The 27,203-nt window shown below is 44.5% G+C and overlaps 1 protein-coding gene across 3 annotated transcripts in view; it reads right to left on the bottom strand.

Moving 5' to 3' along the window:
• Positions 1-27,203, bottom strand: part of FNBP1L (formin binding protein 1 like) — a 1,167,050-nt gene that overhangs the window by 1,002,039 nt on the left and 137,808 nt on the right. The gene's annotated exons all lie outside the window — the stretch shown is intronic.

Below are 27,203 nucleotides of genomic sequence, written 5' to 3'. Positions count from 1 at the left end.
CGGCGTCGACGTCAGACGCAGCGCCTCCAGCATCGGCGGCGTCGACACAGCCCTCGAGGCCGGAGTCCCCAGCGTGTCCCTCGACGACCCGAGCGTCGACGGCCTCGACGACGTCCTCGAAGCCGGAGCCTCGAGAAAGCCTGTCGACGCCCACGACGCCCCAGACGTCGATGTCTTCCTCGAAGACTTCACAGGAGCACACGGTCTCGAACGCGTCGAGGACCGGGACCTGGAACGGGTACGGCGAGAACGAGTCTCCTTGTCCGAACGGGACCTCTCCCGTAACTCGTGCCGACCACTCATGCGAGCGGTGTCTCTCGACCTCACACGACCGACCCCACTCGGGGGCGCGGACGGCGCAGTACCCTGCGACTCAAGAATCGCCAGCATTTTCTTCCCGAAGGAAGCCCATTCCTCTGGCATCGCACGGCTGGAGGGGTAAGCGACGTGCCGGGCAGAGTCCTCCGAGGAGGACCTGGAAGACGACCGGTGTCGGGGCTTCCGAGAACGCCTCGAAGAGGCTGAGGAGTGGCGAGACCGACTCCTAGATGGAGACCCACGAGACTTCCGACGATGACGCGGAGAGTCACCCCTCGAATCATCCGTCGAAAGCCCCGCAGACTTCGACTTCCTGGGCTTGGACACCTGACCTACCGACAACTTCTTCTTACGTTCGCGTAAGGCTTTGGACGTGAGCGACTGGCAGTCGATACAGTCATCCGTGTCGTGGGCCTCCCCGAGGCACCAGAGGCAGGCGTCGTGCGAGTCCGTCACCAACATCTTGGACCCACACTCCCCGCACTTCTTGAAACCCGGACGCGGGGTCGAAGACGAAGTAGAAGACATCTTCACACGAAGGATTTGTCACAAAACGAACAGGTTCGAAGAACCGAGAAGAACAGAACTCCAAAGAGTCGAGGCGTGAACCGAGAATCACGAAGCAACACGTTCGGGGAAAAAACGGAACTGAGGCTACGGGCGTCGTGCGTCCTACTTATCACATCGGATGCCGTCGGACGTTGGAGGAGGCCCTCGACGACGGCGCATCGACGTCATCGACGCAGGACGCAGACGCCGAAAAAAGTTTCCGAAGCAGCACAGCTGTGGTGATTACATGTCATAGATATGGAATACGTCGGAGGACCCAATCCCCTCGAAAGGTTAATTTAATAGCTGCTGCCCATAAGAAGAAAATGCCTACAGTCTTGCTGTCCCCCTGGATGCACAAAAGTGACCGTGTTGAAGGGTCCTTCCTTTAAAGCAGCAATGGATTAATTTGGTAAAGGGGATGATTTCATCATGGGAGTATTTGCTCTATACTCGCCCCTCTTGATCAGTTGTCTCCAAAAGATTTGAATTTACCAACGGAACGAGACAAGGATCTCTAGTGTCAACTTTATTATTCATTTAAACTATGGAACCATTAGCAACCAGAATTAGAACAGATCCTGTGATAGAAGGACTAACCTTTGCAGGCATTTCCCACAAAACCACTGTTTGCTGACAATGTCATACGCTCCCTATGCTCCGCTCTCACCCGTTTTCCTCCATTGCTTCCAATCTTGGAACCATATTGCTTCTGGGCGCAAGATTTATTTGAATAAAAGAGATAAACCAACAGATTCAATCCATAGTTGCAACTACACCATTTTGGTGGTGGAAAAGTGTTAAAATACCTAAGAATTGTTTTAATATCTACTAATTCTTCTCTTTAGCAGGCCAACTATGGCGCGAGATTTGAGCAAACCTAAAAGGTATGGAAGAATCACACATTATATATTGGCTCTAAGAATATATTGCCAATAATTTCAAGTACTGCCTGTCCCAATACCTAGATCAGTCCTCAATAGAATACACAGACATTTTGGCATTCATTTTGAAACAGGGTCCCTGCTGCAGCGCACTACAAGCCCAGAAGATGTGGGGGACTGATATTCCCCAATGTACTGTGAGAACACCAGATGGCCTAACAGCACCAGGCAAAATAGATGAAGAAAACTAAGGAGAGATAGAAGCAAAGGCAGGTGATCTTCATGCAGGTATAGACTACCCAATATGAATACAATATCCCCAACCACTGATGAAATGCCTTTGGTTATTTCTCATAGAAATTGGTCCCTTAAAATGGTCCCTGAGACCGAAATGCATTCGACACTATGAAAATGCCTACGTCCGCAAAAGAATTAAAACTTCATTTTTTATGAAAAACGAGCTGAAGACTACAGAAAATGATTGTTTAAATATGAATGTTTGTAATTGAACAGTGTCAAATGTTGAAGTGTTACTTAACTAACAGAAACTGTGTGTGATAAATTTACCCAATGTCCTTCCAGACGTCTGGGTAATTCTAACCCAGACAACATTCCCTTGTACTTTACCGATCCCATAGAGCAAGTGGGACTACTCTTGCAACAGGACTTGAAAATACTAATGTAAATACAATCTATATAATGTATTAGGAAATCAACATATCCAGCTGTGCCCACTCCACCAGTACTCTTCACTTAACGCCAAGAAGTAGACAACATTTGTCTGTTTTATATAGCGCCTTAATCCAAGGCACTTTAGAATGAACAAAATATACAATAAACATGGTACAGTAGAAGCAATAACGGTAAACATGAGTCAAACCAGAAAATCAGCATTTAGAGCAATTTACATTTCAGAAAGGAGAGGAGGGGGTGGAGAAAGGAGGGGGAGAGAGTGGCGAATAGGCGAGTAGTAGGAAGAAGGGAGATTTAGAAGAGAAGGGGACAATAAAGAGAACACAGAGAAGGGTACAAGAAAGAGGGAAAGAAGGGTGAGAGGGGGAAGGGGATCAGGGAGGGGAATGAAGAAGCGATTTCAATGAGGAGCGGAAGGAAGAATAGGAAGGGGAGCAACGGCTAGAGAAAGGTAGGGAGTCCCAGTGTAAGAGGGCAAGGAGCTGAAAGAATTGGAAACGAGAAGAGGCACAACGGGGTGGGAGAACTGAAAGTAAGAAAAGATCGGTAGAACGAATGGAGCGAGAGGGGGTGTAAAAGGAGAGAAGAGAGGAGAGGTAGGAGGAGCAAGGTCGTGACGAGATTTAAAGACCAGACAAAGCAAGTGAAATTTAAGTTGGGAATGGAAAGGAAGCCATCCTAGCTGAGAAAGTGAGTTGGAAATGGAGTCATGAGGAGAGAGAAGACAGAGGGTGCGGATGGCAGAGTGATAAAGGGATTTGAGGGGGGGGGGGCAAGGTGGGAAGCAGAGAGACCAAAGAAGAGAGGAACAACAGAAAAGATGAGGGAGGAGATTAAAAAAGTTTGGTAGCATGGAAGGTGAGAGAAGAACGAACTTATTCAGATGTTAAAGAGATGATAGCGACATGCTCGAGAGGTGAGGGAGATATGAGTAAAGGAGAGGGAAGATTGCAAAGGAGGAAGGAGAGTGGGTAGTGAAAAGTAGAGAGCTGAGAATATGCTAAGCGTTCGAGTAATTTAGAGAGAAAAGGTAAAAGTAAGATTGGGCGAAAGTTGGAAGCGAGGAGAGGATTAGCAGGCGGCTTCTTCAGTATAGGGATAATAGTGGCATGCTTGAAGGCAGAAGGGAAGGTGGCCATAGAGAGACATGTATTGAAGAAGAAGGTTAGATAGGGTAAGAGATGGGGGTAGATCTTGGGAATAAGAAGGGATCGGAGGGGGCAGCAGTAGGGTGGGATTTAGTTAAGAGGAGAGAAACAGAGGGAGTGATGGGAGAAAATATAGACATTTGAGCTGAAGGGGAATGTAGGGAGGGGAATAAGAAGGAGAACATACCATTTTTTGGCAACGAGAAATAATTTTTTCAGAGAAGTATTTTTTCAGAGAAGTTGGCAAAGTCAGAAGGAGAAAAGAGAGGTAGAAGAGAGGTCAGGAGCAGGAGAGGAGATGAGAGAGGGTTTGAAAGATACGAAGATGAGAGGCTTGGGCCTGAAGGAGGTTAGAAAAGTATGAGCGTTTTGCAGATTTAAGGCAGGAGTCATATAGAAAATGATAAAGAGAAGTAGGTGGTTTGGTTAGGAAGAGAGGGGGAATTGAGCCAGCAACACTGAAGGCGACGGAGGAAACTATGCATGGACAGGAGGAGAGAGCCAGGGTTTGGAGGGCTTACGAGTAGGGCGGAAAGAGGAGAGGGGGTGCAGTAGATCGAGAGTAGAGGAAATAGAGAAAAGAGGATAAGGCAAGGTCAGCAGGGAGGGAGGAGAAATCAGAAAGGGGTGGAAGAGAAGAACAGGTATCAAGGAAGAGTGAAGGGTTAAAGTTCCGGAGGTCACATCGAGTAAAAGATATGCATGAGGGTAGAGGAGAGGGAGATTTAGTACTGGAGTAAGGGGAATAGAGAGCAGAGCATGATCATATAGGTAGATGGGTAAAGGGGAGACAGGAGAGGAGGAGTAGGTGGATGCATACAGGTAAGGGATAGTCAAGTCTGCGCTGGAGATGAAGTGGGGGTGGAGGGGCAAGTATACATCACCATGCATGGTGGCATTGCCCCAAATGTAAAGGCATATTGGAAAGATTTGCTGAAATTGATAGAGAATTGTGACAAACGTCCGAGATGTCGCCGCTTCTCCCTGAGGTGGAGCCTCTTCCCATGAGGTCAGGGTGGTGAGGCCGCTACCCAATATTCCACCAGGGGTGGTGCACCGTGTGAGTATCTCATGGGGAGACACTCCCCCTCTGACGACAAGGGAGAATGCCAACCCTCCACCCACACCATATACAACTTCCTAACCCATACAACTATATCCCATACTTCCATGGATGTCTTTAAGTCCCAAAACGTAACTACTGAGATGAGGAAGAGCAGAGACTACCTAAGTGAGACCTACTTATGTACTGGGACAAGGTGGCAGTGCGGAACAAGGAAGAGCAATGGTGAGAACTTGAATGAGCAATCTAGTCTTGTGTGCCCGCTCACGAAAATAAAACAGAAGGACTTAACATGTTAAGCCAACCCTGGAAGAACCATGAGCATAAGAGTTGACCACCGTGGAGATTAGAAGAGGCAGATAACCAGGACGCTGACGAGAAGGCAGACGTGTCCATACATGGTCAGGCGTTGAAGGACTGTTTCAGAAGCTGGAAAAGCAGAGGTTCAGACCTGCGAAGAAGCCAGACCTCAAGGTCAATACAGATGCGTGGTCTGCGAGGGGCCAGCGACTGTGGTGCCGCTGCAGTACACCAGAGGGAGCGAGGGAGAAGCCACGGAAAGACCTAAACCAAAGCAGGAAGAGCTCTTACCAACCGGAGCATGCCAGCAGAAACCCTAACGGTACCCTGGGTTGCTGAGACGGGTGGTGTGGGCACAACAGAGTCGAGGAAGCCTCAGGAGACAGCAGATGAAAACCCACAGAGCAAGGCAAGAAGGGAATCCCTGGGGTAAAGAAGAATATTAAGAACGCCAAACATTAAAGTAGAGACATACATCTCTGGGACCCGCACCCACAAGAGAAGAGCTCTTTGTGGCAGTACCTGGCAGGAGAGGGAACCAGGATAAAATAGAAATACAGGTCTGGGACCCCGCACTTAAGAGAAGTACAAACCACCTTCCTTGTGGAAGGAGAGTGAACCAAGTCTGTCAGTCTGGAGATGGGGAAGCCGAAAGTGTTGAATTGAGAATTCAGAAAAGTGAAAGAGGCAAGGGGAAGGGAGTCATTACCCTGGTTGCTTTGAACTGTAAAATCAAAAAGGTACCCAGAGAAAGAATACATTCTCCTGGTAACCGAAGCTAAATAGACTCCGATACTAAGTGTTAAAAGGTAAGCAGTGTGCCTGCCAAAGAGAAGTGCTGGAACTTGTGTTGGAGGACATTTCTGACCCGGGAAAGCAGTCATTCTCCCAAGTAGGAGTCAAAGCCTGGAATTGAAATTTTATCCCCAGTCCAAAAGAAAGGAGTCATTCTTCTGAACCAAGGATTAACTTAACCTCTAGTCTAGTTTTAAGTGTAAGGGACAGAAGATGGATTTTTGACACAGGACGGTGGACTATTGATTTACACGGACATTGACAGAACCCTTAATATTTTCATTGGGCCTGGGAAACCCCTCTTAGAGATATGGAAAGTTGTGTTCTCCCCCCATTTTCTAAGCTAATAAAGGTCTATAGCAATCACCATGCCACCTGTGGGTCAGTCTCCTCCTTCTTAACCCTTGCAGAATATAACAAAATGTGCCCTACCCTGCACATTAGAGATCTGGGTCTAGTTGACGACGGTTACCTGAAATTTTCACAAAGAAACGAGGGATACTGCAGAGACTGAAGGGAAAACTTGTTATAGCATCTTTATGGATTGCCTCACGTCCCAAAAGCAGATAAATGGATATCAATAAAGTGGAACTTGCTAATATGCCTAAAAATGACTGACTACATGAGGATGATCATTTATTCTTTGCAAGGTGGAAAGGTTTCCTATGCTACATAAATGTGTCAATTAGCGGTACGGCTGGCTGCAGCTAAAGATGGCCACAATCTAAGAGCTCTGGTGGCTTCCACCGAGTCGGACACATCTCTCCCTTTCCGTGGCTGGGAACGGTGGAGAGGATTAACTAATGCCGGAACTCCCCAACACGCAAAAGAAGTGGCAGATAGGAGGGGTGCAGTGTTGAGCAGTGTGTGGCACCCCACTCATCTGCATGCAGGCACTAGGACCTCGGCAGCCCCCTGCTGGGTGCGAGTTCACCCCATCTGCAAATAATTCCCACCTGGGAGCCCAGACGCAGCATGGGAAGGTGCCTCTAGGAGAGGAAGAAATACATCTAGGTGTGTTGGGGGGTGGGGAGGAGTCAAAGAACATCGCTTTGAGATGCAGGGGGTGGCCTGGGGGTCCGGGGGCCCCCCTGTGAAACATTGTGCCCCCCCCCTTCCTAAGACGAGCAGTGGCCATGTTCTCCTCCTACTTTTGTCTGTGCCCCCCTACTTTTGTCTTTGGCCCCCTCTGTGCCCCTCCTAAATTTGATTCCTGGCGACGCCACTGCCCACACACACTGGCAATCCTCCTCCGACAACCATTGAGAAAGGTGGCAGTGATCCATGGCACGAGCCTGGCCTGAAGATGGGGAGAAGATCAAAAGAAGCAGACGGCAGTGTTGTTGGGACAGAAGAGATGGGCCCCCGGAAATAAAATTACATCTCTCACTCGAGGGCTGAAGACACCAAATTCTAAGATGGGTGAAGCTACAGCTCATAACCCAATGCCACAGACATAACATGGGACTGGTGAGCTAGTCCTGTACCTAAAGAACGCTTCTGAAGTTGTGTATCCAAGTAAGGTTGTCAAATTGTGGGTGGCTATCATACTAAATGAATGAAACAGATTGATGTACCATACCTCTGAAGGATGAGACATTCTGATGTAGTGACTTTAAACCTCTAGCCCACGCAATTTTAGTGCGCCATTACCCCCAGGTTTACCAAACGATTGTCTGTGCAGACACCTGCAGGGAGCCCACGAGTAAAGTTGAACAGTCATGGGAGGGGGGAAAATATGGAGTCCTTCAGATGGAAACCTCACAGGAGCCAAATCTAGAGAGCAGCCGCTCCGTACACCCTGTAGCATTCACCAAAGAGCATCTATGGGCATCAAAGCTGCTGCTGCTGCAAAAAAAAAAAGAAATCAACGTAAGAAATCACAAATCTGTATCATGTCAACAAAAATAATGACAGAGCTCAGAAGACTTTCTGGGAGACAATGACAGAGCAGTAATTAAATATGCTGCTGGCAGATGCTCAAGCCGTAGGAGGAAATGCAATTGGTAGTGCGCCTGACTTAACGAGCGGTCTACGAAGTGCAAAGAACTGCAAAGAACTCAAGAACAGATTGAGAAGAGGGAGCCATAAGACTGAAATTTATGAAAGACAGCGAAGGTAGCAATTTGGGTGGGCTGCCTTTGGAGGATCTTTACAGAGCTCCACTCTGATGAAAAGGGGGGAAATGAGGAGTTAGAAAGAGCACACATCGACAGGCCCAATAGTAGACCAATGAACATAGTCTTCAAATCCCATTCCTTCAACTTCAAAGAAAAGCTTTTGAGAGCAGCAAGACAGCATGTCCTCTAGAATCTGGAAAATTACATATGCAATCATTTTTGCTGCTTCTACCCTGCCGAGGAGGAAACTGTTAAAGCCTATAACAGACAAGCTCAGGAATGATAAAATACACTTTCGGTGGCTCTTTCAAAATGGCGATATAAAGGGAAGGTAGCATATAATTCGACCATTAGCGGAAGAAAGCAAACTGCTGGGAATAGCAATCCTCACCAGATTCAACTTGGACTCCCCATGGTGGCCTTTGCCCAAATGCATCTTCCTTCGGGAGCCCTCCTTAAGTTAGAGTAATTCTAAAGTGTGTCCCTTTTCTGACGAGAATAGTCACTCCTGCTTTTTTGGTTTGGCCAGATGTGTATAATTGCGCACAGTATGTTCTTTTAAACTACCTCTGTTGATCCTTAAGAAGGTGAATTTCTTGGATGTAAATATGTCCTATGTAAAGCGCTTTAGATTAAAGCACTATATATTAAAAAAATAATTATAAGAATATAATTATAGACAAAACATTAGATCCTTCTATGGGGAGGCCAACCAGACGCTGCAAGCTTCTGCCAAACCTAAAAGACTTTGGAGAGTGAGGCATAGAAATGAAAGCGTACTCATTCTACTTGCACGTGAACGGTGTAAACCCATGAATCGACCATCGGCTTGTCTCACCTACTTTAAGAAAATAAGTCGAGGGAGTGGTGATGGGCAATAACTGGATATCAGATCCCAAAGATGTTGATTTGGAGTCGTGGAAACACTAAAAAGCGGAGCTGGACTCTACCAGTGTCAGTCCTTGGGGATTGTCCCTTAATTACTATTGTAGCTAAGGAAATCGAAGTACACATAACTAATTACTTTGACCAGAAACCAGTGAAGCAGACAACTGCAGTCATTAATGGTGAGCTGCTAGCGCAGCGGTCAATGCACGGTATAACGGGAAATTGTCCTAGTTGCTTTGTTTGGGAGCACAGTTGTGTGCATTTAATTTTCTACTATTCGAATACATTTAATGTATTCGAAATTGCCAGCATTGTTAGCAAAAATAAATTGCAATCACCAATTAGGATTTCACTTGTTTTATATTTCAGTATAGAGCTATGGTAGAACAATCCCCATCTTCTTATTTTTTTCATTTTCCAAAGTTATTTCAACAAAACTTGTTTTTACTTTTAGTGCAAATCATTGACAAGATATGCAGCATTTAGCAACTTATACTTCTGCATATATTCATCTAAACCAAAATACAATGACGTACATTCATTCCTAGGAGTTCTTTCAATCCAAAATACTTGATACAAACAGAAAATTCATATGCAGATCTCAAAGTATTTTAACAAAACATTACATATAGGAAAAAAAGAAAAAAATGTTTACTAACCTATAGCATGAGCATTTAACAGTGGAAATAAAAAATAAACATAAAAAAACTTCTCCAAGCTTGCTTGTAGTTACACCTCTAATGTTCAAAGTTCATTTTGAGTATTTTTTCCAATGGGTTTAGTGGAAGTGTGCTCCTCTATAGTCCCTAGTGAATGAGACCTGGGGTCATAAATGTAGGGGTCAAAACAATCTTTGGCTCTCCAAATTATTTGGGCTACAGCTCCCATAAACCCATGACAGCATAGTCAATGGTGAGGTATCATGGGAGCCACAGGTTCCAGGCCCATGTGCTAGCCACAAGGGAAGCGCTCCAGATTTTGTGCTCCAAAAAGTGTGAGGAATTATTGAAGGAGTTAAAGATCCTAGAAGACCAACACAAAAAAAACAGATCCAAAAAATTGTGGAGGCGGCTTTCATTCATCAAGGGTTAATTAAGCATGTTGTCCATGAATAAAGTGGAAAGATCCTTGTTGGGCACACAACTAAAAATGTTCTGATGTGGCCAATAAGACGAGCAACTTTCTTGCATGCTAACCCAAAGCGAAAAAAAAAGAAATGTAAAAATATCCAATAAACTAAAAAACAAATCGCAGAGTCATACAGGCAATAAGGGACAAGGATGGTCGAAGATGGTTTTAGGGGAAATGGCAAACTGAAAGTTTATTTTTATTTTTTATTAATGGTATGTTTTGAATCCAAACTTTTCATGGTCGTAAAAATTAAAGCTTTGTCATTGGCACTGAGTATTTGGGACCATCTTTCGTGCGTGTCCATTTTTTTCTCTGAGATAACAAAAAAGTCCCTAAACAAATTTCGTTTCTCCGTCAATGCAGAACATGTCATCACTATGTGGAACAGAGTTTGTGTTTTCCTGCTTGCAAAATCGACAGTGTGGGTTCTTCGTGTCCATTTGTTTAGTTTGTGATGAAGACTTCCGAGTTGTGAGTATATTTAGGCGGAAAAGCAGATAAAGATCTCGGATCGTTTGTTGAGGAAAGCAAGCAAGATATTCTGGAAGTTTATTTAGAGCTCTTGTTTCCATTTCACATCTGAGATGGCTTTTGTATTGAGTTTGTTGAGCTTGCGTTTTAATCCAGTCGTTGCGTTGTAATTTGCGTTTAGCATATTGGGGTGTCTGTATCAGCAGCCCTTCAGAGATTTGTTCCCGTTGCAGCACTTCTCAATCTTCGTTGACCACTGTGATAGTGAACTGAAAGCTTTAAAAAGTTTTTATAAATAGGTAATGAGGCAAAAGAAATGGAAAGGGGGAAACAAAAAAAAAAGATAGAGAAAACAAGGCTTCCTAGGATTACCAAAGAACAAGAAAGCGATAGACAGGCTGATCTGATCCAGAAAGAAGAAATAATAAAAGCTATTTCAACCTTACAATTAAATAAAGCTCCGGGATCAGGCTGTTGCAAGACAGTTTTATTAGAGGTTCTCCAGTCAACTCCTCTTATCCTTGGAGGAACTACTGAATTCCTTTCTTCCAAAAGGGGAACATCATGGACACAATGAAGCCAGCACCAATACGTGTTATTCATAAACGTGTGGGTGGTTCATATAGGCCAATAGCTTTATTGAACTTAGATTACTAGATATTTCACGACACTTCTAGTCACAGGGCTGGAAGGCATTATGTCCAGACTGAAAGACTACCTGATATGGATGGATCATAAGCAGGCGAACGTTCAACAATTTTAAAAAGAGAGGTCTACTTGCTGGATAAGATGCATAGATACCCGCTCCCCTTCCCCCAATCAGCCCTCCTGGCACTAGATGCTGAAAAAGCATTTGAAAGGATGGACTGAGTGTTGCTAAAAGAATCGTTGGAGGCGATGGGCATAGGAGATATTATGCAGATCCTAGTTATAGAATAAAAGATAAAATGGAAGCTCATGACATAACAAAATCAGAAGGATGCATCAGGGTGGTCTCCTTTCGGCCCCATTTTCCATCACAATAGAACCGTTTGCAGTAAGAATCTGGCCTAATCATTTGATAAAAAGGCAGTACACCGCTTAGATAACTCGAGGCAACCAATGTCTCATGTATGCAGTGGATTTCCAACATCTATGAAATATTAACATCTGCCGCAGATCACCCAAATTGGTGTTCTATGTAGAAATGGGAGAGCGATCTTAAAAAGAAGCTGTCAATACAGAAATTGGAGAAGATCTGGAATGGGGTTGGAAACTCATCCATTTATTTAAAATGCAGGAAAACCAACTTCAAATAACTATACAAAAGCTGTACAACCCGCCTCCCCGTCCCCCAAAGAATGGCTGGGTTAGGAGGTAATGGCAAGGGAGAATGCTGGAGAGGTTGTGGGTGCATAAGCACAGTGTTACAAATCTGGTGGAAGTGTCTTAAAAGTCAAGTATACGAGAGAGGTTACCAGGGCCATCAGCTTATTGGCTTCCAGATACCATGAAATCCAGGGCTGGGTTTAATGGGAATGCTGCCACAGGGTGAATAATGATTTTGGGTGCGTGTGGGATTAATTTTACCTGGAAAATTATTCCATCATTGTTAATAGTAGCCTGGTTTATTATTGGGGCACAGTGGACAAAAATCAGATCTCCTGTATGTGGTGGCACAAAGTACGGTATATGCTTTCTATGGACGGACTAACCACTGTTAAGTGCGGCTCTTAAGCGTGGTAACAGCAGAAAGAATTTGGATTCTTACAGGTTCCCTGTGGTGGAGAAATGTCTTGATAAGTGAAATAAAATGCATTCTAGTGTTGTCAAATATACAGGAGTGTAGACTGTAGGGTAACACAAAAAGTGATCCTTACCCAAATTATTGGATTTATAATAGAAATTGAGTAATTAGAAGTTATCCAACAGCTTAAGTACATAATGTCTTTAGAAGCCACAGTCAAAAGAAAATTCCCCTGAATAAGGTCCGGCAATTACACGCACATAGGACTGAAACATGTGCATGTAGTGAAAGTAGGCTATCTGAGTTTGGGCAGGGTCCGTTTTGAGGATCAGAAAGTTGCTCTTAAAATAAATGTTGGCCATCTGGGACTCGGATTTAGGTTTATATAGTACACAGGTTGTCTTTATACATTTACCTTAATCCATGAAATTTCTACCGACGAGTGTAGAAGTAAGACTGACACTGAGGAGTCATTTTGATTGCTATAAACTTTTATTCACAGGCAAAAAGGAAAAGGAAACACCATCTTGCCCTAACTCTAAGAGGGGTTTCCCTGCTTCAACTGAAAAAGCTAGTGTCACAATATTCAAAGCACAAGTCCCAATGTCCATGATCAAAATCTCAACTCGGTCCCTTACACTCTGAGCTAACTAAATCATCAGGAGAGGTGTTCTTGGTCCAGAGGAATGACTCCCTTCCCCTGGACAAAAGGCAGTTCTCGTTTTGGGAGCATTTTCCCAATGTGGTTTCAGCCACTCCTTATCTGTTGGGGGAATGTCTCCCTCCGCCCGAAAGCCTTTCCTCAGGATTGCCATATAGTTCAATGGGTGATGGTGTGGGGGGACCCAAGAAAAGGGTGCTGCAGCAGCAACAAAGCATAACAGATAGGACCAAGCAGGTAGGGCAGAGGTAGCTCAGTTTGGCATAAAAGATAAAGCATCACAACACAGGAGACTATCCAAGATGTCACATGACAGTGTAGAGGTGATGGAGCATCAGCAAGCCACCCGGGGTTCATTCAGTCAGGAAGCAAAGGCACTCCTACCTTGGGTCCAACTAAAGCTATGAGGAGAAGACTGCTTCCCAGAGAGCATCATGGGCATGGCGTTTCCAGCAAGCAGTACAAGAGGGAAGTAGTAGAAATTCAGTACGATTCTTAAAGCAAGGCGAGGCAGAGCAGCATCCCAAAATGGTCAGGGCCCACCCAGCATAGCTCCTCAATGGCGGCTCATCTCACCCGAGGTCTTCCAGGTAAGGATTTGCTAGCTGACCAGGTCTCCTATAAATACACAGAGGGGCAGAAGAAACCTTGCCAATCTATCCACAAATGGAAACCATGCAAAGGTTTGAGTGTGATCCAATCAGGATTGGACTGCCAAACTCCATTCAGTTAAGCACACCCACATACGTGGTTTGGGGTTTCTTGGAGAGCCTCATTCAGTCTAAACTGGAATCATTTCACACAAGGGGTGCTGGGGAAGGCTTTGTTTGGAGCCACAGCCAGCCATTCCTTGCGGTCCATTCAAAATAAGGAAGGACCACAAATAAAACAGCTTTGGTGTAGGCATATGACTACTAACAAAGAAAAAGCTACAGCATGGAGTAGCCAAAAATAAAAATATGTAGCTAGTACTAGATATATTCCCAACACACATTGTGGGTGAAAGAACTAATTTATGAATAAAATGGGGTACCCAGTGAGCAGCCCTTCCCTGATGACTATTTGGGCTGATAAGGGCAGCAAGGAAGGGCAGGGGGGCTAGCCAAGATAGCTGTGTAATAAGAGCTCAGTTTGATCCTGACCTGCATGTAATTGCTCCCCCGATCCAGAGAGGGTTGAAAAGCATCCCAACACCCTTGGGGTACCTGCGCTTTGGGTGTGCTGCAGGCAATCGGCACAATCATCCGAGACGTGAAGTGGGCCGCAGCAGGCCAAGAGAGATGAGCGAAGCACTGGGTGAGGGGACTCTACTGCTCTGCGGAGAAAAGGAGAGGAAGCCCACACCAGGGGACTGCACCACTGGAGCGGCAGCAGGGCAGTCTGTGCTGACGTAGAAGAAGCAGGAGGTGAAGCGGGTGCTGCAGCCTACTTTCCTCATAGGTGTAGCTCCGGCCTGCTGAGACTGGGCAGTGCAGCCTGATCGGGGAGCCAGCGGCACTGGAGTATGGAGTGCAGGCTGCCGTGCCCAGCCTGGAGGCGGACTGAGAGGAAGATATGAATGCACAGGCTGGTGAGGAGAGAATTGCAGTGTCCGCTCTGGCCTAGATGAGGTAGGCAGAGCATGCCGTGCCTGAGGTGCCCGGGATAGCAGTACCTGCAGGGCCCATTGGCTACTAAATACATAGAAACGGCGAGGGAGTCTGCAGGCTGCAGTGGCTGGGAAGGAAGAAATCCCTGATCCAGGTGGCGGTCACAAGGTGCCAAAAGGGGGTATCACGTGCGGTGGAGAGAGCAGGGCCCTGCAGGAAAGAGCAAAGGGGGGCTGCCCAGGTAGAGGAGGAAAGCTGGAGGAGAGTTTGCCGGAACGAGGAGTAGGGAATTGAGCCCACCCCCAGAGCTGTGGAGAGACGGGCTGCATTGTGTGCCTGGAAGTTAGGCCTCAGAAAGTGCAACTGAAGGAAGTGCAAGCACAGGTAGAAGGGAGTGAGTTGAGTTGGATTTGTTGGTTGACATGGAAACGACTGGTGCAGGAGTGGCCCTATACTGACGCTGCAGCATTGGTTGCAGGTTGAGAGGGCCGATGGGGATAAGAAGGACCTGGCAGGCTGGAGAAGAAACTTCCCTTGGGAATACAGTAATTACAGTCATTGTGAAGGAATCCAGTGATGGCTAATTGTGAGAAGATCAGACAACCACGTGGGGCAAACGCAGATGACAAGAGACTACCTCAGACATATTGCAGGAGATTAAATCCCTTAGCGGGTAGGTTAGGCAATATTGTGTGCAGTATCCTTTGGAAGACTACAGCAACCTTGACCTCCTGGCAATAGGGAACCCAACCTTTGGTAGAACTCTCTACTACACAGGTTGGTAGTGTGGCTGAGCAGCCAGGCTTATCTCAAGAGGGGTCAATGTGAGCGGTAGGATTGTAACAGTTTCACAGTGACAGTTATTCAAATAAACACTTACACTCAACGTTTCTTGATAAAACAATGATTAATTTAACATTTATATAAGCCTTCTTCAGAAGGGTGCAATATATATTACACTTCTAATACACTTCAAAACACACTCTGTTGCTCCAAATCCGAAGATACCCATTGGGGATGGCACACAGACATTTCCTATACCCTCAGGTGACTTAAATAACTACACACTGTGGACATCGATTTATCACTTTTACATTTAGAGAAATACTGAGTTTAGTGTAAGGGTTTAGATATGGGAATAAAACCAATGTTAATAAATAATTAATAAACTGTTAAGTACTTTTAAAATGCTCCAATGCAAAGTAAATGTACCCTTTCCTGGGGGAAAGGCAAAAGCACAAGGTCAGGGGTAGAAAAGTCTCTCAGGGAGCCAGGACAGTCAAAGACAATTGAACATAGTCTAGGTGAAGCTGTAGATCTTCTTTGCAGGTGAGTAAAAGTCTTGCAATGTTTTTAGAAATGTTTGTAGAAATAAGATTCACTTGAAGGGCCACAAGCTGGGAGGCTTGTGAGGGGCAAAGCTGCAAGCAACTCTGCCAGTGGCAACCAAGCAAAGTCTCAACTGGGACAAGTAAGGATAGGTTTACAGTACCCTTGGTTAGAAGAAATGGTTCCAGCTGGCGTCTGTTCCTGTGCAGCTCTGAATATCCTTTTCCTAGGCCTCAGTCATGGGGACAAGAGGGAGGACGTCTGGGGACTCCTGCAGCACAACGGTCGGCAGAAGCAATGGGCAAACTTCAACTCAGCGGCACTTCGCGGTTTCAGCTCCTCGCGCCAATAGCAAATAGCAACACTGCGGTTCTCGGATACGACTTCAGACTTTCCTCGCATCTGGGGTCCAGCACTTTGAGGTGGTTGAGGCTTGGTCAGACCTGCTTCAGGAAGTCTGGAGGATCTTCCTGGTGCTGGATGCACTCAATCTGGTGTTCCTCTCCCTAGCACTTCGGTTCCAGCAGCAGTGGAAGTACAGCCAGCTTCGAGAGGATGTCCAGGCGGGTTCACTTTGGGGTTGATTGGTCCCACCAACCCAAGGGGAGAAGTCGTCCTTGCAGGGCTTCTCTAGTCTAAACAAATTCGGAGCTTCAGCACTGCAACAGAGCTTCACCGGGCAAACCAACAGTCCAGAAGTTGCAGCAGGCGTCTCTTCCAAGTTCTTCTTCGGATTCCTTTGTCCAGTGGTCGACTCTGCCCTCCAAGCCAAAAAGCCTCGCCTTTTATGCAGGTTTCTACCATTCATTCCAGCCTAGCTGTCAATCACACAGCAGGGTGGCTGCCCTGCAAGGACAGCCAGCCGACCAATCACATTTAGGTGCATTCCTGTAACCAAGGGGATTACGCACAGGGAGTTTGGCACCTCCCTCACTTCCTGCCCCTGCCAGACATACTGGAGCCAGAGGCGGGCTTCATTTGTGAATCCCGCCAAAGACAAAACGAACAAAGGGACCAAACCTGGTTTGGTGCGCAGAGTAAATCTCAAGAAGGACCTTTCCAACAAGAAATGGTGAAAAAAAGACGACCGGGGCCATTTTGACAAAATGGGCACCCATGGGTGTCTTACTGCAGCTGCAATTGCAGCCTGCGGTAAAAACACACAATTGTAGTAAAAGGTAAACCACTGCCACCAGCCATTAATTGAATAAAGGGTAACATACAAATGTTACATGAGAAAGGGGATACCAAGTAACCCCTCCAGCACCCTATGGTAATATAGTGTGGGCTGGGTCTAGATGCAAGTAAAGTCAATTTCACTTCACTGCTCTTGGAAACAGTAGTTTCACCAAGAGAAGGTATGTAAACCTTTGGGAAATCTAAGAGACTTCGCTGTGCCAATGCACTTAGGTGCTGTGTGTCATAATGCAAAGATGATGCCTATGGAGTTTGTCAGACCTCAAAGTCAAGAAAAACTCAGAAAACCCATTGAATTAAAAATACAAAGTACCAAAGTTCAGCAAAAGAGCTGGGGTTCTCTAAGGTGGGAGGAATGTACCACTAAACTGAAATTTCTCCCCAACGGGGGACATGCAGGCCCACAATGAGAATAACCAACTGCAAGTGGACATGATGGATATGAAGTATGAGACCAGGTTTACGGACTTGAGACCACGGAAGAGGTCCTCCTGAAAATGAATGATCTAGAGAATAGGGAGAGGAGGAAGAATCTATAGAGGACCTCCTCTATTGGCCTAACAGAGCAGAATGGAGAGACTGCAAGGGACATGACTAGGAAAGTCAAGGAGTTGATCAATGCCTTCTTTGCCAACAAAGTGGGGAAGAAGTAGAGCTCGAAAGGGCGCACAGAGGTGGCGGTAAAGCCCCAAGATCAGTGGTGGTAAGGTTCCTCATGTACAGTGAGAAGATGGAAGTCTTGGAAAGAGCAAAGCGCCGGGAAGTATGAGGGGGGCACCATATGTACGTACCAGCATCTATCAGTACTTACATTAAGGCGTTGCAGGGATTGTCGCCCATTGACACAATGGCTGAATGAAAAAAGGACTATAGGGTCACTAGTGGTTTCGAGGCTCAGCAGGTGCTACGACATCAGAGGAAGGGCGTGTAGGAGCGCAGCAGTAGGGGAATGGAGGCACACCTGCGGCCTGGACCGGTCAAAAGGCCTAGTATCACATAAGAGAGTCCCAAGTGAATGCAATGTCAAGAGACTGAACCCCTCCTCCCCCCTCTGGTGAAGTGACTGTAGCAAAGAGGCATGAAAGATGCTCAAGAGTCTGTGCCTTTATTAAGGACAATATGGGGGTGAGGGTTATTAGGGGGAGCTAAATGGGTGTCATTATAAGGTTGGGGTAAGTTACCTTTGGTGGCCCATTGAGAAATGGGCATCGTGGAGCGGGAAGGAGTTGAGGTAACAGTGGGAGGTGGATAGTGGGTTGGAAGGTGGAGGGTGGGACAGGGGGTATTGATGCGGCAGGCTGTGACTGCTAATGTAAGGTGGAACATTGCTGCAGGAATAGTGTGAGGTGAGGTATGTCTCTTGTTATGGCCAACACAGGGGACAGGAGGGGAGGGAACCAATGTTCCCTCTAAGCTGTGCACATGTGCGCTTGCCCATCTTCCTTCGGAGTGCCGCTCAGAAAAGATTTAGCAGCGCACACAGACAATTCCCACCTTCTCAATAATTAATTGCGCACAATCCACTGCAGTTAACTGATACTTGTTTTCTCCCTCAATGAAGCTAAATTATATCAAGTAGTCTTGATATTCTGGTCTACTAGCATATTTCCATTACCAGCAAGCATGACCTTAAAAATCTTAAGTACAGAATACATCCTCAAGAGGTTAAAACGAATATGAAAAAGTGGCTCCACGAACAGAAGAACAGATATGCCTGCACACACAAACCAAACAACCTTCCCTCCTCCACCTATTATTCTGATACTGGACTCTAACACACTTATCATACCTTACGACTAACTTCCGCCCCAGGCTGCGTTATATTGCCAGACAAACCTCGACTCTTCCTATCCTGGCCTTGCAAAAGGTTACCAGATTTGTACATACATTCACTTGTTTGTTCTAATATGAATAAATGTCAAGCACCAGAGGTTCTGATACTCGTGGTGATTGGACTTTGAGGTCGGACTTTTGTATTCAGTAATTTCACGCAGATCCTTGCCAAAAGCATCACCCACAATATGTGACCCAGCTCTAAGCTCAAACATAGGATACGGACTTAAGTCAGTAGGCTACTAAGATGTGTAACCTCATTCCGTACTTCCTAGGGAGAGGTGCGGTGGGAAGAGCACAGTAGCACACCCCTTGGGCGTGATGAACAAATCAGCAACTTTAGCAGCACAGTACAATGAAGGCAATGTGTTTGTCTTCTAAAGAATAGAAACTCTAGTGACAGTCTAGGAAACTGCACCTTACGTCTCTTTGTATGGTCAGCAGCTGAACGTTTTCCAATATAATCATGTGTTGTGTTTAGTGCCCCTAGTATCTTGTTTAACTGGTAGAAGTGAATTGCAGAAGTGGTGTCCCTACCTACAGAAGAAGGAACTCAGCGTGTAGTACCTCGGAGCAATGCGGCCATTAACTTAAAAGGCAAATACATGTCATTTCCATCAATGAGGATCCATAAGAAACCCCAGTAAGGCTCTTGTTGAATTTTGTCTAGGCTGTGGTGAGGTAGAGTGGGTAAAACTATATATGGTAATATGTACCCCATCATTTCATTTTCTATGTCAGGTCCAATCCTTTCACTAGCCATCCCACCAGGATACTCCAACATCAGGAATGATCGCAACACGAATCATCCCAAAGAGGTGGCACTGCTATCATCCACAAAAGTAATATCAACCTCTGTATTTCCAACACACAGCTAATCCCCTCAGCGGAATTACTTTCAGTCAAACTAACACTCATCCCCAATCAGACCATTACTCTCCATCTAGTCTACAGACCACCTGGCTCTTTCCACATTTGCAGAAGATCTCTCGCACATTCTCTCTACTAACTTGAAATCCAATTCACAAATTATTGTCCTAGGTGATTTCAATCTGGGACTCCATGACCCTAAGGACGCCGCAGCACACGACATTAACAACCTACTACCAGTTTCGGCTTTGCACAACACATTAATGAGCCGACACACTCCAAGGGTAGAATCCTCGATTGGATTTCTGGCTTAAATTGCGAACTAAACTTTGACTTAAACCAACCATGTAACTGGACAGACCACCATCTAATTACATTTAGTATATCTGCCAAGACTACCCACATAGAACCTGACATAGCACCTGCCATCTTGACCAGAAACAAGAGACATAACCTGCGAAAAACTCCTACCTCTCATCCTCCCTATTCTCAATGAACATGCTACCACCTGAACAGATCCTACTGCTTTGTTAGATCTGTATAACCAGACTATCCTAAAAGCACTAGATCTAATCGCCCCTACTAAACTAAGGAAACCCAAACCTCGGGCCCACCTCAATTCATGGTTCACACCTCAACTGAGAGCATTACGCAAAGAGAAACGTAACCTAGAGGCACAATGGAAAAGTAATCCTAATGACTCGAACAAAGCTAATCTAGTATTAGCTACTATTAACTACAAAGACGCGATACCCCAGGCCAAAAAAGATACATATAATAAGCGTATTGAACAAGCTAAATCCAACACCAAGGAGCTATTCCTAATACTAAAAGAACTGGAATCCCCAGCGCCCCCCCCTCTTGACACTTGTGTCAAAAGGTAATACTTGGTGTCATAATATACAAAAGGCACTTCTTGGTAAAATCTCCACTCTTCAAACCAAAATCAATAACAAAACAATTAGCTTGATGATTGACTCACAAAACACCTCTCATCAGCCCAATTTACATAACAGACACCATGCCCTCAAACCATTTAATTTCACACCCCTCACCATTGCGGAAGTGGAAAATATAACAACCTTAAACCCTCTAATTGCCAAGGCGACACCTGCCCAGCCAACATTAAGGAAGCGTCCCATAACCTAGCGCCGTTCATCACTGTATTCATAAACTCCTCCAACACGGGGATGGTCCCCGATAACCTTAAGGATGCTTGGGTCATCCCTCTCCTAAAAAAACATCCCTTGATGCCAACATCCCAACGAACTACAGGCCAATCACTGCAGTACCTTTCCTGCTAAAAATACTTGACCGAGCAGCCCATCTACAGATCCAGGATTACTTAGAAACTAAAACTCCTGGGACTCAGACAATCCAGATTCGGCCCACGTCATGGCACTTAAACTGCCTTAATTGATCTCAAGACACAGATCGAGGACCTTAAAGATAAGGGTAAACTAGCCCTTCTTCTCGACCTCTCTGCGGCATTTGCCTCAGTCAATCACCAAATCCTTTGCCACCATCTCAAAACAGGCCACTTCTCGGACAAAGTCACTGCATGGATTAGATCATTTCTGGACAACAGGTCAATGAGGGTCTTCGCCCCTACTACATCCGCTGAACCTGCCCCGGTCATATGCGGAGTACCTTAAGGATCGTGCATATCACCAACACTTTACAATGTGTTCACGAAGCCTCTCTTTGATATCCTCGACTCCCTGGGTGTCATCTACACCAATTACGCGGACGACACCCAGATACTCCTACCCATCACTGGTGATCACATGATCGACTCCCTCGCAATTAACAACATTTATCAAGTCATCCAAGCCGGGATGGCGAAACACGAACTCTGTTTGAATGACGAAAAGACAGATTCTCATCCTAGGTACACAGTAAAGACTTAGCAAACTCACTCCTGCCTTCAATTCCTTCGTCATTGATGGCAATATGATCAAAGTCACCAAGGACACTAAAGGTATCTATATAGATTCCACCCTCTCACTCTCTAGGCAAACTATTGCAGTTTCCTCCTCAGCTGCCTACACATGTAAGCTTATTTCTGCCTGCTGCCCCTTCCTTACCCCAGCCAATTGCACCACATTAGCTAGAACACTAGTAATGTCAAAAATTGACTATTTTTTTATTATTATTACACATCACTTGGTATTAATTAAACCTTAGATGCAATCATATACAACAAAAAATCATCCTCCTCCTCAAAGGCCCATTCAACAGTCAAAATTTAAAAAAGAAATCAGAAAAACAAAAAACAAAAGAGGAGAAAAAAAGAGAAAAACAAGTTGAACGCTAGTTTCATCCCACAGGTAGGCATTTCATATCCTGCATAGCAGTGAAGATTCTTCTAACCAGCTGTAATACAGCTAAGGACAATGAAAGCCGACCACCCCATCTTATGGAAGCCCACCAATCCGCCTGTGATTTCGTTGGCGATTCCTCTATAAATCTCCCCAGGAGGTTATTTCTTATAGGATTGAGGGGCTCACATACTAGTACTAAATGCTGCAACGTCTCCTTACTTCTATTACAAAGTCGACAATTTAAGATTTTTACTTCATGGGCCTTTGTTCTCCTTGATGTAACCTCTCGTGTTGGATAAAGGTTCAGACAGAGTCTCAAAAAGTTTTGCAGCTCCAATTTTGAGGGAAATTTAACAAGATAGGACATCACATGGCCTCTTTTATAATGTTCCTCAGGATCGTCAGCAAATGATTTGTACAATTTCACTTTCTGCTCAGTTTGGATCCAATCCAAATCAAACAATATATACTTCACCCTTGTTGGATTTTCGGTGAGTATCGTTTCCGTTAGAGCGATGTTCGTCGGTATAGAAGAGCATGCCTCATACCAAGACTTTAAGATTGCTAGCTGCTGCCCTTCCATAGCCTCCTTGATGATCGAGAAGCCACTCACTGCTGGTGGATGGAGGCATTTCCTCATTAAAGATAAAGATTTCCATTCCATATGGGAGTATAGAGAAGTCAAGCCCAATTCCCTTCGTACCCGTTCAATAGGTAGTGAATTGACTATTGTAATACCTTATATCTAGGCACCAACCAAGGGAACCTGAACAAATTACAGATTATTCAGAATAATGCCATCAGAGCCGCGCTAAACATAGCTAAAAATCACATCTCCGATACTAGAAAAAGCCTCCACTGGTTATCAGTCACACAATGAGTATATTTAATATCTCTGGCTACTCCGCACAAATGCATTTCCAACCAAGCACCTTCCTACCTAGCCAAGAGAGTTTAATACTCACACAGCAAACAGACCCCTCAGAAGTGCACAAGCCAACTGCCTCTCGATACCCCCTTTCAATCTACAGCGATCAGGTGGGTCTAGCTTCCCCGTTCTAGCAGCTAAATTGTAGAACTCTAGTCGCAACCCAATCCCCTTAGAGCGGAACCATCCTTCCATGTTTTCAAAACGCTAGCCAAAGTCTGGCTGTCTGCCCAACCTCGGATGACCTAATCAGGGTGCTCTACTTCCGACCCTTGGTCGTAATACTTGTAAATACCTTTAAAAAGCTAAGTTGTTCTTTAACATATAAGTGCTCTCTATGACTGTACATATCATGAAAATGTCTATTTTAACTTGTCTATTCTGTATTCTGCCTGTACATATCATGTAAATGCCTCAACGCTTGTAAACTCTCTATTGCAACTTTTAACCCTCCTGTACTACACATTATGAGCCTGGATGCCCTGGGGCCACGTGCGCTTTTTAAATAAATAAAATATAAATTCAAATACAAGCAGGGTTCTGACAAGATTTTACTCCGTACTTCAAATCAAATGATTTTTTAGGGAGTAGAAAAGTAATTAGCTTTTACAAAAGTGATACTTTATGCTTATTAAAAGATTTTCGCTCCCTTAAAACTCCTCTTGAGATCAGGCAGTAATATTAGAGTTACTACTTATGCCACTGTTCTGCTGGTCACCGATATGTAAATATCAATGGAGATGTGTGGGTAGAATCAAGGGAAAGGCTCCTATATGATCATTTCCCATTTCTGTTGGGCACATTTACCTGTTTTTACAGAGTACAAATGGGTGGTGTGTAGGTCTCTTACCTGTATTGCTGGTTTTGAGTATGTGTCACAGATCTGTTCCCAGGACAATGTAATGTAGATGAAATCAGTAGCACGGGAACTCGGATCATCGTATTCTGAGGTGAAGTTATTCTGATGCAATTATCACCCTTACACAAATTATGAGAAGCATGTTCTCATGGCTTTTAATTACTTAAGTAAAATGGCAGTAAAATAGCACTTTTCTTGCCCTTTTACCATCGGCAAATATTGCATTTTATACAAATTTGACAACCACATCAGTTATAATTGATATATGTTTTTTGCAATACAGATGATGTATGAATGGCGAAACATATTTCTGCATTGTCACTGAGCAGTGTCAACAAATGAATAGCCACAACTAAAACTATTATACTAAGTATTCAATGCTTTTTTTGTGCATACTCCTTTTTCTCTACGGAGGAGTACATTTGCTAGGTAGTGTGTCAGATCTTTAAATCTTATCAATTTTATGTTTAACCTATATCATTGGATAAAGTTAAGATACACCTTTGACATGGATTTGTATAGAATCGCAGCGGTTGCAAAGGGGGAATTCCCTTCAAAACTCTTTGGGAGCATGCCTAGATAGTGAGTTATCTACAAAGTAATTTACCTCAGACAGCTGTGCACATGGGAATGAATGTGTGCACAAAAGCCAACCCACTTTGAGAAAGATGATTAGAGGCAACTAGGGCCATCTATCTGTGGGCACTTTGACTGAAGGGTCGGAACTCTCCTACTAAGAGATCCTTGGTGACTAGGGAATTCCGGCAGGCTGGACTGGATATTCTCATGCTGCAGGAAACCAGACTGAGGACTGGGAAGGAACGCAGTATATATCGGGTGGGGAGATTTGGCAGGTATATTGGGCTTCAAGAAGGGGTGGGGGGGTGTGGGGTTCGTACTGCAAAAGAATTTGGTACTGTTGACCCCACGGTCTGGAGGAGTGACGCCCGAGTGCTGGTGACTTCAGACTGTTTGTGCAAACAATCTACTGCCCGAACCAGGGTCAAATGGGGTTTTAGGGAGGCAGTGGGGCAGATTTTTCCAGGCTGCACAGGATCAGGAATTTTAGGAAGCGATCTTTTTTAAACTTTATTATACAACAGGTGAACAGCTCACAGTACTGCAAGATGTTAAACCCAAAGATCTGCATTTATACTACATTCCAGTTTCTCGTCTCATCTGCAATAGGGTTCTTGGGCAGCATTTGTACATTTGTATGCCTCTCCAGAGCTGGTCACAACATTGCTCCAGTACACGGGTCACCAACACCGTTATCCATCTACATTTACGGAGTCTGCCAGGTATTGTCAGAAATGTTGCACAAATCCAAAGCAGTGTATTACTACACGGCAAGCCCAGCTGCACTCAGTAGGGACATAAAATCCCTCTATTTTCAATTGAATTCACTTAACTATTGGATGCCTAAACGGCATGAATTCTGTGGTGTGTAGACACCACTTGATAATTTATGATTTCCAAAAGCAAATGTAATTATTACATTATACAGTGTTAGGTAAACGATAATTTGTAAAGTAGTAAAAGAATAGTAAAAAAATGTAGCAATCAGAACCCAAACATAGCAATTAGCTTGTGGACTTTAATCTTCAAGATCCAACAAGTCATACCAAAATAAGAATAATGCTAGTACAGTTAGTATTCTCTAATGTACAGAACACGGGCACTCATAAATATACAATGTAACATAACTTGAAGTAAACAAAGGTGTTGATAAACAGCATCTCTTATAGAGCGACCCTGATGTAAATCTGTATGACAGTTACAGTACACAATGATCTAAATGCATAGGTTCAATTATTTCACCTGTACAAATGAAATCTCATATTAAGATGTTGAAAATAAGGCCGATGCGTTTCGGTTCAAAGAACCATCTTCAGGGGATAGATTTCATTTTTCAAATTCCATATTCATAATCACAAGGTAGTAACACAGTCTCTGTAAGGTAGTAAAGAGAAAGGATTTCTTAGGTAAACTTCTATAGAAGGTATACAGTCTAAAAAAATGTAGAGAAGGTCAAAATCACTAACCTTGCTGAATCAAGAACCGGGCACAGAAAGAGAATCCAAACACACAACACGAGTGGCTGAGAGCCACAGGCTGCTAAGGTATCTAAAGAGTAAAATCAGAAGGACCAATCGTAAAGTAAAGCACCACAAAATGTCGGTCCAAATAAGAAGTAAACACAGTAGAATAAATAAGCATGAAAATACCCTCAACGAAAGGAAATTTATAACGCCAGTGCCAGAGGTAAGCTCAAAGATGCTAACCCCATTAACTCTTGGAAAAAGGAACCAAAAGTCTGTGATAAAGCTCAACATCCACCAGGATAACGTGCATTGCAGGCGTGTTTAAAGGCCAAATAAGCCTAAAAGAAAAGAAAGCGGGCGAGCAGATGTGACAGAGCATCACCAATGAGTGGGTAAAGCGAGACGGTCCTGCATCCCAGAGCAGGAAGCATGTACCGAGACAATCACAACTACTTGAAACGAAATTTACATCAAGAGGATATGACCAATTGAAAATCACAGAAGTCGCAGATAAAGTCAAGAGTACTGTGAGAGAGTCACTACTGGTCCCAAAACCCCCTAAATCAAGTGAAGCACTTGTTTACGTGACTACTTATTCCATGCAGAGCATGAAGATCAAAAGAGTGATAAAAAAAGAAATGGAACATGTTCAGAATGGATCCCCAATTGCAGCAATTGTTTGATGAACCTCCAATCTTTGCCTACAGGAATAGTAGGTCATTACGAAAAAGCCTGGTAAAAGCAGAAGTTCCATCTTCTAGTTCACAGAAAAACTATAAAGGTACCATCCCCTGTCACAATTGCCAACATTGTGGCAACATCATTAAAGGCAACAGCATATCACACCCTCACTCTGGTAAACCCATCTTTCTCAAACATTCATGCACATGTGATGCTCAAAATGTCATTTATGCACTAAAATGCCCATGTGGCTTATACTACGTAGGCATGACCACAAGAAAAGTCAAAACTAGATGGTCAAAACACAAATCCAATATCCGCACCAAGAGTCTCAAGTCACCAGTATCACTACACTTCTCTGAAGCACGATACACAATTGCTCAATTAAAATGCGTTATACTTGAGCAAATCACAGCAGGAAGTAGGGGAGGTGATATACAGCGCAAACTGTTGCAACGTGAAATTTTATGGATCGAACTACTGGACTCTCTATTCCCAAGAGGCATGAATACCGAATTTGACCTTATGTGCTTTGTGTAAACTGGATATGTGATATCTGTCAAACTGTATGTGTTGCTTTTAAAAGTATGTTACTGTATGACTATGTCACTGTAATAGTGCTACACTTGTTGTCCAATGTCTGTAGTTAGAGGTATACCCTGTACCATCTTCATATGGCTTTCAAGCATGGAGCACTATGCAATTCCTTCAGTGACCAGAGCTGAATATAACTGCAACCTCTTGGGCTATGACGAGCGCATGTCATTGCCCGACGATTGATCTGTTTCTACATACTTGTCG

The sequence above is a fragment of the Ambystoma mexicanum genome, chromosome 1q (genome assembly GCF_040938575.1).
Source record: "Ambystoma mexicanum isolate Mex_15411 chromosome 1q, UKY_AmexF1_1, whole genome shotgun sequence".
Classification (NCBI taxonomy): domain Eukaryota; kingdom Metazoa; phylum Chordata; class Amphibia; order Caudata; family Ambystomatidae; genus Ambystoma; species Ambystoma mexicanum.
The sequence above is the reverse complement of the archived record's forward strand: the minus strand, read 5'-3'. Positions and strand labels throughout refer to the sequence as shown.